This window comes from Pithys albifrons, chromosome 3, assembly GCF_047495875.1.
Source record: "Pithys albifrons albifrons isolate INPA30051 chromosome 3, PitAlb_v1, whole genome shotgun sequence".
In the NCBI taxonomy this organism is placed as follows: domain Eukaryota; kingdom Metazoa; phylum Chordata; class Aves; order Passeriformes; family Thamnophilidae; genus Pithys; species Pithys albifrons.
The window spans coordinates 26,638,887-26,653,688 of NC_092460.1; the positions used below are offsets into that span (position 1 = coordinate 26,638,887).

At 45.6% G+C, this 14,802-nt stretch overlaps 1 protein-coding gene across 5 annotated transcripts in view; it reads left to right on the plus strand.

The window, feature by feature from the left end:
* Nucleotides 1–14,802, plus strand: part of HIPK2 (homeodomain interacting protein kinase 2) — a 140,868-nt gene that overhangs the window by 15,554 nt on the left and 110,512 nt on the right. The window contains exon 1 of one of the 5 annotated variants that reach the window (XM_071551093.1): nucleotides 4,705–4,778. The exons of the other annotated variants lie outside the window; for them this stretch is intronic. The gene's annotated coding sequence lies outside the window, so the exon portion shown is untranslated. Of the gene's footprint in view, nucleotides 1–4,704; nucleotides 4,779–14,802 lie in introns of those variants that run through there. 5 annotated transcript variants of the gene reach the window in all.

Here is a 14,802-nt window from a genome sequence, read left to right on the forward strand (position 1 = left end):
CCCCAGTAACTGCTTTCCATCTCCTCAGCCTGGTCATTGCTTCTCTTGGTAGGCAGCAGGCTCAGCCTGTGGCAGGGAGCAGGTAACAGCACCCCTGTGCCAGGCTGCTAAAGGCTACATAGCCACTGTGGTGGCCTTCTGTCAGGGGAGTCCTCCACCTCCCTCTTGTGCTTGTGTGCCCTTCTACCCACACGTGCTGTCTACATGGGGACCCCTTTCATCTGGTGCCCCTTGGAGTGCTGCCTGGCCACACACACTGCTGGAGTGGGGGTGAGCTGCCCAGCACACAGGTAGTCACTGCAGGCTGAGACTGACCATTTCTTCCTTTTGTTTGCAATTGTGGTCCTTGTTTATTTATCTTTAACAACTCTTGTTGCATTCGCTTAGGTCCACTTCAGCATGAGATGTCTTCATTTTCTTCGGAACTGTGTCACTGCTCAAAGCACAGCTGTAGTTTTAGGAAGGTGACAGAGTGTGCAATGCTACACACCTGTGCTTGGGAGGGAATTTTGACAAGGGGCATATCTGCATTTAAATAGCTTCTGAAGAAGATGGCCCCCAGCATCGTGCCTGCTGTATTGGTACATGCATCTGTGTGTCCATACAGACCTGTGTCTGCTGATGTCCCTGGACGCATCCTGTGGCATCCTGCCCACCTTCCACCCCCAGTCAGGGGCACAGAATTTTAGCGAGTACACCAGAGAAAGTATTGCTGGTGTTTGTCAACCTTTACAAGAAAAACAGATTGTTTTTAAGTCAAAGCTAAGATTGTAGCACATGCTGGAGGCTGGAAGGTAACTGTAAATCCTAGGTCTCATTTGCACAAAGGCATTTGGTTCCAATCCTAAGGGCATTTTCCCTTCCCCTACTTACGCCTTCATTTCAGAAACATGTAAATTTTGTTTGGATTTGTTTTTTCAAAACACCACAAAATGTGGGTGGGGGGGCTTTTAAATTACATTTGGCACATAAGGGATAAGAATATTCTAGATGCTCCACAGGGTAGAAATCTGTGGATGGTTGTCATTTATGTGTTGTCAGTGGGGAACACTGAAGAAACTGGATACACCAGGAGAGTAGTAATGATTTTTGCAGTCTCATATTTGTAGGTCTGCTGCTTGGATCAGACCTCTCAGCTCTCTTCTGGCTCAGCATATGAGGCCCCGCACGGTGGGTCATGTTTCAGGTGTGAAGCTTATGCGCTGGGTCATCTGGTGGATAAATGTCCTGTCATGTGAAGGGGGATGGGCTCTGTGGCAAGGTTGCCACAGGAGTGGAAGGTGATGCTGGCCATTTAGGCTTCTTCCAGGGAAGAAACCTACAAGGTGCCCCTGCTGCTCTGAAGTTGCTTTCCCTTTTGTATCAGGGTCCATGGAGCAAAGAAGGGGACTTATGTCCTGGAGATGTGGCAGGTACAGATCTGCCCAAGAGCTCATGAGGAGGCAGTGTGGCAGTGATTCCCTGGTTCACTGGGGGTCACCAGTGAGGGCACATTTATATTGCTGAAGGTCTTATCCCTAGCAAAGGTTTTGTTCACATTTACTGGCTGCTTAACAGATCTCAAAATTGTTAAAAAGAGCAACAAACCAGTTACGACAGCCTGCAAGGCAGGCAAGAGGCTGGGCTACCCTGCTGTGGCTCCCTCCGGGCAGGCAGGAGGACTATCACGGAAAGGGTTTGTGGTGGGAGCTCTGCACCAACATGGGTCATGCAGTGTGTGCTTGGTGTTCTGTTTCCAGAACTGCCGGTTCAGTGTCTCTGACCTGCACTGGCTCTCTAGGAGGAAGGAACCAAAGAAGAGTTGAAGGCTTGTCCACACAGAGACTGGCTGCTGGAGGAATGCCCCCAGCCCTGCCATTACTGTTGGCAGAGGAGAGGGAGAAGTTTGTATTCTCTCCTGCCTTTTAGCCAGAAGGAATACATGTGTTTGGGGGCTTCCTGCATGCTCCCTTGCCATACTAATGGGTTTCATGACACCACTTTTAGCACCTGAGGATAGGTGTGAAAAAGGAGGAGGTAGAGGAGTAGGAGGTGGAGGTGGTGTGAGTTAATACAAGACCCAGTGGGAAGCAACAGCAGGCAGTGTTATTTCTGTGGTTTGAGCCAAAACTTTCTCTCTCACTCATTAAATTACAACTAATGCAAGTAGCATTGTGAAGGAGGAATTTGGGAACTGTTGTTCATCATCCAATCGCTTGTAACGAATGTGCTGCTCAGTGCCATAGTGCATAGCCTAGCTGAGAAGTAATTCACTTGGTATTTGCAGGCATGACATGCATGCCATAAGAATTCCACTGTTAGCTTTATGCCAGCATTAGCGAGGGGATATGAAAATAAATGATGAGCTATTGTTTCTTATGATTAAGTCCAGGCTTTTCGCTCATCTTGCTTTTTTCCTTCCTCCATCTGTGAAAGGAGGGCCCTCTCATTCTTTTCACTCTCAGAGCAGGCAGGTTGTGCCCTCGCTCATCCCAGCTCCCCCATCCCCTCCCAGACCAGCACCCTTCTGCTACTCCCTCCACCTGTCCCCTCCTGGGTTTGGAGATCAGCTGCAGCAGTCCTTTAAATTGCTGTAGGATAATACTACAGAATGATATGACATCAGAGGGGACCTCAGCATTCTGTTTTGGGTCTACAGAGCTGTTTTGCCCTCGCCATTCCACAAGGGAACCAAGCCCTGCTTTTCATGGTTTCATTGGCAGGACCAGACTTTGGTAGTGAGTTAGCATTTTGGTACTTTGAGGTCATCCACAAACCTTAAGTGACTCTTCTATTATTAAAAAAAAAGGAGAACTCTTGAGGCAGCTGTCAGTCTGGATGTGCAGGAGCAGAGCTGAGCAATCTCTGCCAGGGTCTGCTGGCAATGGCCAGCATTTAAAAGGAGTTCCCAAGACAAACACCAGAACTGCAACCTGTACTTGGTGAGGGCCATCCCTGTCCATTCCAGTGGAATTTCCTGTGTTTCCTGCAGAGCTCTATAAATGTGAAGGACTTCAACATTATGGGGAAGTGAGGTAGTTAAGTGTTATTTATCCCTGTTTTCTACTGGGGACGACTGAAGAAGAAAGCATAGCAGTTTCAGAGATGACCTCTGTTTCTGGGATCATCAGCTCGTGGGGCTTGTTTAAGCTGGCACACAGGCACCCCCCTACACAAAATAAAAGACTTCTTTGGAAAACTGGGCTTAAATATCCCCATGAAATCCCTGAACTGAGTCAGTACCAGTGCTATACAGAATTCCTGTGCTCTTAATCTTATTCTTAATCAACTAACCCAGGCAGTCTTTCATGTCATTGAGTTGCTGCTCACTCCAGTGGCCCCAGCCTATGTTGGCTGTTCAGCAGAAGGCCTGGCTGAGCTGAAGGCAGATGGCAGGGTAGGAGCTGGTGCTGATGCTACTGCTATTAACTCTACCACTCCTCTGCACAGCAAGCTGCTCCCTTTGAACATCAGCAGAACCGTTTTCTAAAAGCCCTGCAGGCCAGCCTTGTGTGACAGAATAACTTATTTTGTCAGGGAAAAGGATACCTTGGCATACTTTTGAGTGGAAGCTGTCAGGGGTAACCTCAAGACAGTGGAAGAAGCAGCCATAGGCTTTGAGGAAAGAGCAGCAGCCAGCTGCAGGTGTTGTGTTCCCACCTGAAATGGGACATGTGAAAGCCAACACTTTTTTCTCCCATGTTCCTTATTCGTCCTCAGAGGAGCAGCTTATACACTGGAGCATTCTGTGACGTTGCTTTACACATAATCATGGTTGTGAAATCCAAAGCTGCTGGGTCACTGTACTCATCCTACCCTGCAGTGTGCTGTCAGCACCCCTTGGCACACAGTGACCCACAGCATGTTGTGGTTATCCAGGTACAGCCCTGATCTGTGGGTCTCCTAAAATGCCTCAGGCCAAGTCAGTCCTTCCTCCACCATGTGCACTTGCTGACATGCATGCGGACATACGTGCAGTGCACAGTCTTTAGTAGCAATAGCATGTGAGGCTCTCAACAACTCACTTTAGGACAATTGCAGTGTCCCACATCTCAGAAACAGGAAGGATGTATTCCTCTGCCTGAGCTTCTCCACACAGCCCTCTCACAGCCCTTGCAGTGATTGCCAAGGTTTTTTCCACTGGGAAGCAATACCTGTACTTGATTCTTCTCAAATTTTGCAATATGCATAAATGGGATGATGGTGGTGACACTGGACGTGAAGCCATCAACTCGTATTTACTTGTGATCGAAGAGAGCAATTTCAGTTCAGGCCTCAAAGGACAAGCTGCTGTGTGATTTGAAATTTTGCTGCTAGCAGAAGCATATGACCTCATGGTCTGAAAAAGCAGGAGGACATTAGTGAAGAAGTTAGCTTCCAAGGTACACAAATGTCCACAGGGAAAAAAAAAAGAAATATCTTAAAAGAAGAGTCAGTTTGTCTGTATAAGAGAAGGCTGGGGAAATGACTAATTTGCTGGTCCTTTTATATGTGCAGTTTGATTCAGATGTTCCTTCTTTGATTCAGGCCCCCTCCTTTGCTTTCTGTACCCCCTACCTTGCCTTGATTCTTAATTTTTCTGCCTTTTAGGAGAGAGCAGGCAAGGGACAGTGGAAGGACTCAGTGAGGAAGGAGTTAAGGGAATGCTCAGTGGGGATTATAAAACAGTCAGGCACTTGGAAACAGTTAAGAAGAGAGAAGCAGATCTGCCAGGAGGGAGTGTGGCACTGGAGCCGGTGGTTTATTTTCATGCCTCCCTACACAGTGATGCAGAAGGCTCTCCTACAATGGGGATGGAGGTAACGGCAGTGGGAGTGGGGTTGATACCGGGGTGGGGCTGTCAAGGTTAATTGGGGAATAAACTTCTGCAGTACCAAGTTGACCAGCCCTCCTACTGATCTTTATTGACATGTGCTGCTCTGTATGTGGGTTGTTCTATTGTTGGTGGCAGCAGGTAGTACCTACTGTTGCCTGAGGGCATGGCCTTCCCTTAGGGGCAAAACATCCACTTTGCATGTTGGACATAGGGAGAGTAGTCTATGCAGTCTTGGCATCACCCTGGAATGGTGAATGTGACAAACTTGCTGTCTGTGCCGAGAGCACAGTGTGGGCAGGTCTGTGGGTATGCCTACGTGAGTGTGAGTTGCATGAGAGGTCTTCTGTGAGCATGCCTGTGGGTGGGCATCTTCTGAAAGTCCACCTGGCCAGGAGGAGCCTTCTCTCATGCTCTTATGAGGTGGCTTTGAGTGAGGAGGAGCTACGTTTTCACTCACACTGCATTTGTGCCTCAGAAGCCCAGCTGAGGCCTTCTGAACATCGTGTCAGGCAACAGGCACCTTGGTGAGGGCAGAGGCTCTTGGTCCTGGGAAGGAACGGCTAATGCAAACAACTGAAGGCAATGTGACCCGACAGCTCAGGTTACTGGCAGGGCTGCAAAGAGAAGCCAGGTGGCTTCAGGCTTTCTCTGTTGTGTTCTCCACATGCCTGTGTTTGGGTCAGTACCTACCTGCTTCCCAGTTTGAGGAACACTCTGCTACTGTGGTGGTGAGTTCAGAAGTGACCTGAAAGCAGGCCCTGCCATCATCACCTCCTGGCTTGTTTTTTAGACTGTATGTTAAAAATCATGGTATTTGCAGCCCCGTGGCAGTGGGAGCCTGTGTGGCTGTTACCACAGGGAGAACTGCACATGTGCAGCGCAGACATCCACTTTTCTTGGGGGAATAAAACCAGATGCAACTATTGGAGCCAAAGTGTGTGTGGAAAGTGGTTTAGTCACTCTGCAAGTGTCAGGGGCTTGCGGAGGAAATAGCAGGAGTTTGCTGACTAATGCCGATGATGTTCAAGGAGTAAATGAGAAATACAGAGGGAAAACCCTCTGTTTCTGAATTTGGAAGAGAAAAAAAAAAGTAAGGAAAAAAAGGAAGGAAGAGCTACAGAGTTACTAATCAGCCCCCAAAGTCTCTGACCTATATCTCCCTCCTTTCCCTGGAGCCATTCTTGAAATGAAAAATTAATAGAGAACAACCAGGTTTTACCTCCAGGGTACCCTTTCAGGCTGCCATGTACTGCGGGCTGAGACCAGCGGATAGGACTTTGGAGTCCCTCAGCCCAGTGCAGAAAGCAGTCCAGGACATTGCAAGGGTGTCCAGAGAGACTGAAAGCGAGAAGGTAATCTCCTCTCTGGGAAGGATGGTCTCTGTCTTCAGATGGTTGGGAAAAGGATGTGGTGGAGGCAACACGCTAGGTAAAGTAAACCAGTAAAGGAGGATAGTCTGTGAAGTTACTGTAACTTTATCAGGGGAAGTGGAGGTGAGAAGGAAAAAAACAAGTATATCAGGTCATTAGCCCTCTGAGGGTAAAGTTCATTCTGTCTCCAGAATATTCCTCCCCCTCTTCCCATTTTTAGTTTCTTAATGAGGAAAGAGAATCATTTAAGAAGCTAAAACCTAGCACTGTGGGCCAGGAGGTTTCATTTCCCAGTTCCACTCTTGCCTTGCCCTTTAAGCTTGAGCAAGTCACTTCACTGTCTTCTGGCTCCAGTTTTATCTGTACAGAATGTAGCTTGTGCTACCCTTTGCAAAACATTTTCAAACCTGTTGAAGGTAGGAAGGGCTCCATTTTCTGAGGTGATCAAGGCCTGGGCATCGTTGCAACAGCTGTGTGCTGTTCAGGAGGAGAAGGGCTGATGCTGGGGTGTTTCTGCCTGCACTGGAACAGGCTCTGTGCCCACGCAACACACCCGAGGCTTTGGGCACTGCCAGATTTCACCCTCCCACATGACAAGGCAGGGATGGAACCATGTAGCCATGGAGTGCTGTGAGAAGAGATGTTATCACCCACTGTGGCAGCAGGGCTAGGCTAGCTCTGAGGGGATCTGAGCATATGTGAAAATCTGGTCCTTTACCATCTCCTTATGTCAGATGACCTCAACTTGAGTGCCCAGGATTACTAGGCTTATTTTATGTGTAGCTCTGGATGCATTGTGTTGTCTCTGGTGTATTCCTTCAGAGCCTATCTTCTTAGATCTTTGCCAGATACCTCACTTGCTGCTGCCTTCTGTGATAAATACCCTCCATGACCCTGAAGGGTTAGAGGCTGAGCCATCCGGACTGTCTCTGCGTGGACTTCTGCCTCTCCAGTATTAGGATGCCTCACACAGCTTGAGAAACTAGGTTATATAGCAGCTTTAATGGGGCTTTTTCCAGGCACTGATTGACCTGATTCCTCAGACCAGCTGTTTTATTTATTAAGCAAAATAGCAGAAAAGGAATGCATCTCCTACATAAATTTGTTTCATTGTGTGGAGTATGTTTAAACTATTTTTTTCATTAATTGATGTGGAGCTCTTACTTCATATTGATTTTGTAGATACTAATTTATGCAGTAGGAATGAGGAAGATTTGCCTCTCCATCTAATCCTGTTTCTAGAGAGAGATTTATTTAATGTGCAGAGTAATTTGTCTAATGTGCAACTTTGTATGTGGAATGTACCCAGAATCAGCAAAACAGTGGGTATAATAAAAGAAAGCACTGTAGTGCAATGCTGTAAATCCCTCTGTAATTAAAAATACTAAATTAGTCAATGTTAGTGCAGTCAGGAGACATCACTAGCTGAAAAGCAGGGATATACAGTGAGGGTTTTCAGTGCAGGACAGAAAAACTGGGTCTGTGTTGCTCTCTCTGTGGTATGTGTCTAAGGGAGGAACACATCATTTGCCAGGAATACAGCTTGGGTGGCAAAGAGGAATTGTCAGGAGTTATCCCAGAGTTGTCCTTGCATGTTCCCAAGGTGATGGAGACACCAGTTCTTCCAGGTCCCATGTTGTCTCCCAGTGTTGTCTGGTGGGGTGTGTGGGGGTGTGCGAGTGGGGATGTGTGTGTGTCCGTCCGTCCTGAGTCCTTGTGCACACTTGGTGGACAGTTGCAAGGTTGACTTTTATGCTCCTACAAAAGTGTCTCCCAGATTACTTTATTGCTCTGAGGAGGGCTGACACCAGCAGTTGGTTGAATTATTCACACCTTTTTTGTCTTTTTGTCTGTCTGTCTTTCCCGCCCCCCGTGTTTTTTCAGATGGGCTTTTTTTTTTTGTTAGGAATTTGTGAATCTCTCTGCAAATAATCGGGGGAAGGATCAGTTTATACCAATGTAAGACTCAGTAGCTGAATACTGTCCGTCTGCCTGTCCCATATCCACCTTATGACCATTGCTGCCCACAGTGGTTGACACTTGCTTTCTCTTTCCAAGAGAACAGGAGGAAAGGTGGGGCTTATGCTCTAAGCAAAAGTTGTTACTATTTGGAATTGAGTAACAAGACTTTGTTGTGCATTAAGATTAAAAATAAATTGATGTTGTTTATCTGAACAGAAACAGGATAAGAAATAAAGCTTTAGTTACAGTTTACATTTCAGTTTGACTTGATTCTGTTAATGTAACATCTGATCTGTGTCATTTCTTCAACAGCTGAGAAAAGTGGCCATGACCTGCTGTTGAGACCATCCAACAGCTTCCTTATTTTAAGACTATCATTTTTAGTTGTTTGCAATTTTACTAAAACTGTCTGGGCAGAAATTTTCCGTCCCAGCTACCTGCCTCAGAATGTGTATTTAGGAAACAGCTCTTTTGTACCTCTCTTGAATTTTTTGATATGTGTTAAAAGTAACAAATGTACAAAGAAATGGGAAAGCAAGCCTCCACTTTAACAAGCCAGTAAAATTTGAATGGTACATAAGGAAGGGGTACCACTTCTTCTGTCTCAAAGAGCATCAGCCTATACTTGGCTTAAAAAGTTTGTCACCACATCCTCAACAGGCAAAACAAAACTCTGAAGGATTTGTACCTAAGAGTTTCAATTAGGCATTTAAAATTAGTGGAAGTTCTCCACATTAATCTCTCTGTGCTCTGGTTCCCTACCCATGACATATGGATAATACAGTGTCTTACTTTATGAGGGCATTGTGAAAATACATTCCTTTATATGTTTGTGAAACATTCAGTTACTCTAATGATGCGTACCGTAGGAAAGGCCATGAGTAAATTACTAATTCTGTCTGCAGAGCAGAGTGTGACAGGTACCTGGTAAACAAGGCTTGGGGCCACACCTCGAACAATGCCATGAAGATGAAATGGTGACTCGGTGCTGGCTTGGTGAGCCCTGTGTATCCTGCTGTACTGGGTGAGGCCGAGGTCCTGTAGAAAAATAGCCTGTGATTATATGATTAACAGCTCTGCCATGGTACACAGGCAAGAAGGAGGGTCGAAAGTTGCACAGGCAACTGTAAAGCTGAGATTTCCTAATCCTTGCATTCTTGATTTGCAACCTTAAATAGTCTTGCTTTCACCTTTGTGTTTTCTGTGTAGTTGTTCAGTCATGCAGACTGGACATGAGGAATAATACACAGCCATTGCTCCTGGAAGAAGAGACAGGGAAACATCTGGTGCTGTTGGTCATCAGAGAAGAAGATTCTTGGTGAAGCCTTGCATCCAGGCATTCTGTGTAGGAGCATGTGTGACCCTTGAGAAAAAATTGCAGGCATGGAAATAAAAAGCAAACAAACATGTCTTTTTTTCCATTACGACAACTGTTCAGTTTATACTGTTTTTCTATAATAATGCTCTGTACCATTAAACAGCAGTGCCACAAACCAACAGACTAGCAAGTTATTTTAAGGAAGAGCAAGATCATGCCATTGCTTTTTCTGTCGGTTTGGTGGGAAGGTGTTTCCTGGTTTTACTCTGGGTACTTGCAGCTTTGGTTGCTCCCTCTCCCAGATCCTGCCCTGTGGAAATCCCAAATCATACACTAATAAGACATCATCTTTAAGCTTGGGAAAATGACCCAGCCCTGACTCACAGGGAGAATCATCCCAAAGTCCCTCTTCTTTTGTTCACTTTGTTTTATTTTGCTTTCCTTAAGTATCTGTTCTACCCTCAGGTAGAAGGAAGTAGTGCTGCCCGCAGCCTGTTTAGAGTTGTATGTGGGCAGTAGTAGGGGAGGAGTAGGCTCTGGTTGAAGGTTTGCAGCAGAAATCGTGATTGCCACTAGTGAGCAAGCTGCTGGGTGGCTGGGGTGCACACGTCAGCAGAAGTGTGCCCATGTCACAGTTGTATCGGTTGTTCCTTCTGTACTGACTTAGGATGGGAGTCACCCTGTCACTCCAGCGCTGTGGAGGAGGTGGAAGTGGAGAGCAAAGATTGCTGAGAGCAACCAGATGCAAGAAAGTTGCATGGATACAGTGACTAAAGGGTTACATACTCACTGAGCTGTATAAGGGGAGGAAAGTTGCTCATTTTGTGCCTACACTGTGAGTCAAACTAGGATGCACATTTTCTTGAAATCCCTAAACCCTAAAGCCCATGCACGAGAGCCTCTTCTTGATGTGGTTTTCATAATTGATGTTTGGCTATTGCACAGTTGCTTTTCCCCATGGAGTTTGTCTTAAGAATGCCCTGTATTTCTTTTTAATTTTGACTGTGTATGGCAAGTTTATATTTCGGAAAAAATATTCAAGCATAATTTTTTGTAGAGTGAGGATGCCATTAGGGTCCTTTTTTGAGGAAACTGCCGATTATTTGTGGTGTCCCCTGAGAAGCTGATAACTGAAGACCTACTAGTATTTCCACTTCTTCTGTATGTGAATTTTCAGAAAGATTTGTCAAGACAGACATCAGTCTGCCAACACTGTCTGGTTATTAAAGTTGTTTAAACATTAGGCAATTGTGTTTTAGCAAGCAACGAGTCTTTCTTTCCTTTCCTTCCTTCCTTCCTTCCTTCCTTCCTTCCTTCCTTCCTTCCTTCCTTCCTTCCTTCCTTCCTTCCTTCCTTCCTTCCTTCCTTCCTTCCTTCCTTCCTTCCTTCCTTCCTTCCTTCCTTCCTTCCTTCCTTCCTTCCTTCCTTCCTTCCTTCCTTCCTTCCTTCCTTCCTTCCTTCCTTCCTTCCTTCCTTCCTTCCCTCCTTCCCTCCTTCCCTCCTTCCCTCCTTCCCTCCTTCCCTCCTTCCCTCCTTCCCTCCTTCCCTCCTTCCCTCCTTCCCTCCTTCCCTCCTTCCCTCCTTCCCTCCTTCCCTCCTTCCCTCCCTTCCTTCCCTTCCTTTCCTTCCTTTCCTTCCTTTCCTTCCTTCCTTTCCTTTCTCTTTCGTTTAATAATAAATGCCTTTCATATTCCCTGCTGTTGACCTCTGCTGAAGGAGCATGCCTTTTAGCTGGCAGCTCTCTGTGTGTAACTCTGAGCTGAGATGGCTCAGCCCTGGGGAAGAAGCTGGGGTGGAGCGGGTGGTTCTGCTTCAGCCAAGAGCCTGGTTAGGAAGGAACAAGGAGACCATAGTCCCTTGGTCTTGCTTCATGCAATGTGTGCCTGCATGCAGGACAACCCCTGTTGTGGCTGTCATTTGTCACCTCCAGGCTGTACCTGTGGTTGGTAGATCACCACCAGCAGCCCATCTTCCATAACCCTAGCAAAGCTTTTCTGGAGCAGGGATTTTGGAGGAAAGGGGCTGTTACCATGGGTGGGGTTTGTCTCCTCTCAAGGACAGTATGGAACTATGCAAAAAAAGGGCACTGTTGCCCTGACCTCTGGTGTTTCACATCCAAACTGCTGCTTGGTGACTGTTGAGATGTGGTACTTTTTAAGTAATCCTTGCTAAGGAGTGGAAAGTGTCTCATCCTTAAAGTGCCTGTGTCCTCCCTCCCGCTCCACTCTGCAGAGCTCCTGGGGTGCCACAGCCTGAAGATGTCCGAGGAGGCAGAAGGTGAAGTAGTGAAGATAAAGTCCCTCTCTGAAGGTCTGGTACATATTAGAACAGAGGATGTGTTACTCCATTTCTGATCTCTGAAAGAGACCTTATATTAATTTCTGACCTCATTAAAACCTCTTTGCCCCTTTGCCTGACAGCCATCCTGATTCTGAGTTAGACAAAGCACATAAGGCAGGGTAGATGGGATCTCTTCTCTTTCCAAAAAAAGAGTGCCAGAGTGCCAGACAACACGAGTATTTGTTTTTATTTATTCTTTCTCTCAGATGTAATTGTAACCCCTGGGTTTCAGTGTAAAGGTGGAAGGGGATGTGATTGAATGGGGTTAATTTTTTTTTCAAATTACATTAGTACATGACTTGTATGAAAAACAACCACCGTCACACAGGAATGCAGGCTGTATTTGCAAGTTGCTTGTGGATTTATGAAACATTTGGAAACAGATCATACATTATTTCATAAGACCTATTTCTTTATGCAGCAATGCTGTTTGCTTATTCTGGGACAATGACCAGAGGTGAAGATATAAAAACAAAATTAAAAAAAAGGAATGGAAAATGTTTACTTCAAAAGCTGAAAGGGTCCCATTTCTTAACAGAAACAAAATGACAAGTCTTTCAGTAATTTGTTAGACCTTTGAGATATTTGCTTGGAGAAAATTGTTATATATTTATTTATACTTCTTTGAGAAAACTGTATTTGTCGTATGTTTATATATATTTCCTTCTTTCCCCCCCCCTCTTTTCTGTGAAGGCTGTTTACACCAAAACAATATCTTTGTTTTCAGAGTTCATCTGCTCCGGCTGCTCCTTTTCCAGCTGAAGTCACAATACTCAGTCTGTGACATCACCGTTGGCTGCCGTGACAACGGAGAATTTTCACTCCAGGTGGAGAACGTGCAGCAGCAGCAGCCACTGTTGGGAGAAAGAAGGGACAAAACATCCACAAGAAAATTAAATGGAGTTTTTCTGAGAGTGTGCTGCTTCTAAGGCAGGCACACCCCAGAGACTTGACTTTCCTAGGGAGATTTTACCTTCCTCAGGATTTCTTTTGAAATCAGTTAACAGCAGTTAACTACAGTTGACTATACACTGGTAGTAAAGAATTTACTTTTTAAAAAAGGAAAATGTGGAAGAGGGGGTTAATCTAGATTGTATCCACTAGTTTTATGGAAGTTTTTTTGCTTCTTTTTCTACACAAACCCCCTTTCAAAAACCAAGGGAAGATGATTAATACCTTGATCCTGCTAACGCTTACACATGTGGTGAGCTTTCAATTCATGGGTTGTCCTGCTGAAGTCAGTTAAGACAATTCATGTGCTTAAACTCAGACACAGGCTCACATGCCAGTAGTGTGAGGGTCTAGCCTGCTGCCCTAGGGGAACAGTTAAATAAAGTTTTATAGAATGTTTTCTGATGCAGACACTGTCTTGACCTGAAAAAGCTGAAGTCTCTGTACTGAATCTGCCAGGAAAAGCAAACAGACTGGCCTTACCCTTTCCCCTTTACTTTTGTCTGCGTAATTCATATTGTGGTGCACAGTCTTGAAGTTGCTGGTGAGAAGGTGAGGTATGTCTGCAAGTGCTTGAGGGACTGTGGCTTAAGAGATGGCACACTGAGATCATTAAATAGCAGGGGGGGAAACAGAACTATGAAATAGCCCATACCCCTGTTGTCAATATCACTATAATAAAGGGAAGAATATATGTACAAAGTCTAGCTATTAGTGATAGGTTCATTGTTGGAACAGTGTGTCCTGATGGTCTCCAAGCATGAACAGAGCTGTCATCCACTCTGAAGGCTGCCCCTGAGATGCACTTGTGGCATTATTTCTATGCTTCAGTCTCATGGCCGTACCAAGGACTACTGGAAAGCCTTAAGCAGGAAAGGTGTTGCTGTTTCTCCAACGTAACTTCCCTGCCAGTGTGAGAGAAGCAGCACCTCCAGCTAAGTGCACTTGAAGATGTGTTTTCTAAAGGATGCTGAGCAACCTCAGCAGCCTTAAACCTTGCTGACCGATGAGCCTTTGCTACAGGTGTTTTCGCTCACTACCAGCATCCCAGGAAACCCAGGCATTTCCTTGGTCAGGGTGCAGTTTCATGGTGAGAAGAGACTCTCTTAGTCCTTCTTTGCCCTGGCATCCCACTACAGCCATGCTGAAGCATTTCTGAGTTGTCACAGGTCAGGACGGTGTATATTTTTCTGGCAAGGTCTGTAGCATAACTGTACTGGCAGTCTCAAGAGAGTGGCCATTTCCCTCTATCTGTGTTTTGGGATGTCTTGGGTTGGATTGTTTGTTTGTTTGTTTGTTTGTTTTAGCAGGGCTGTACACGCTGGGTTGCTGTTGTGGCAGTCCATGTGATTCATGTCTTGCACAGTCTGACAGATTTATTGTAGCTCGTGTCTGCTGAGCTGCACACTGCGGTTGCTGCACAGCTCGTGGTTAGTGCCAGGGCAGCCTGTAGTGCCACTGCTGAGTTGTCGGCTAGTGCCAGGACCCAGAGGGTGATGTGTGTGGGAGGGCCACTCGAGCAAGCTGCTGGCCTTTGGTTTGGGAAGTGGAGAGGACATGAGAACACTTGATTGGGCTTTATTTTTTAAAACTCCTCCAGGAATAGCATGTTCTTGGGAGCAGGCAGAGCTGGAAGGAGAAGGGTCAATTTTGGAATCTAGTGGTGCTGTCAGGATCCAGTTTCACATTTATTTTCTGCCTCTGCAGACCATGGAATAAGTTATCATTTCATTTGAGCAACTTGAAGTCTCTACCACTGAGCCTTTAAAAGACTAAATAAAAACAAGGTTTTAGAAACTCTAGTATCAAAACTTCCTGGGTTTTAGGCACTTCAATAGCTCTTGAACCTTTGTACTTGAATTTCACTTAAACCTGTTTTTTACAGCAGTTACTCCTGCTTCTATTTGACATCTGTCTTCTAGGATTCTTTATTCACTGTTGACCACCTGAACCTTTCAGCTCTTTCTTTTTTAAGTGTTTTTTGGGGTTTTTTTTGGCAAAGGAAATAGGAGTAAAGTTACAAAGGGCTGGGAGCAGAAACATGGTGAGGTGAATACATCATGACC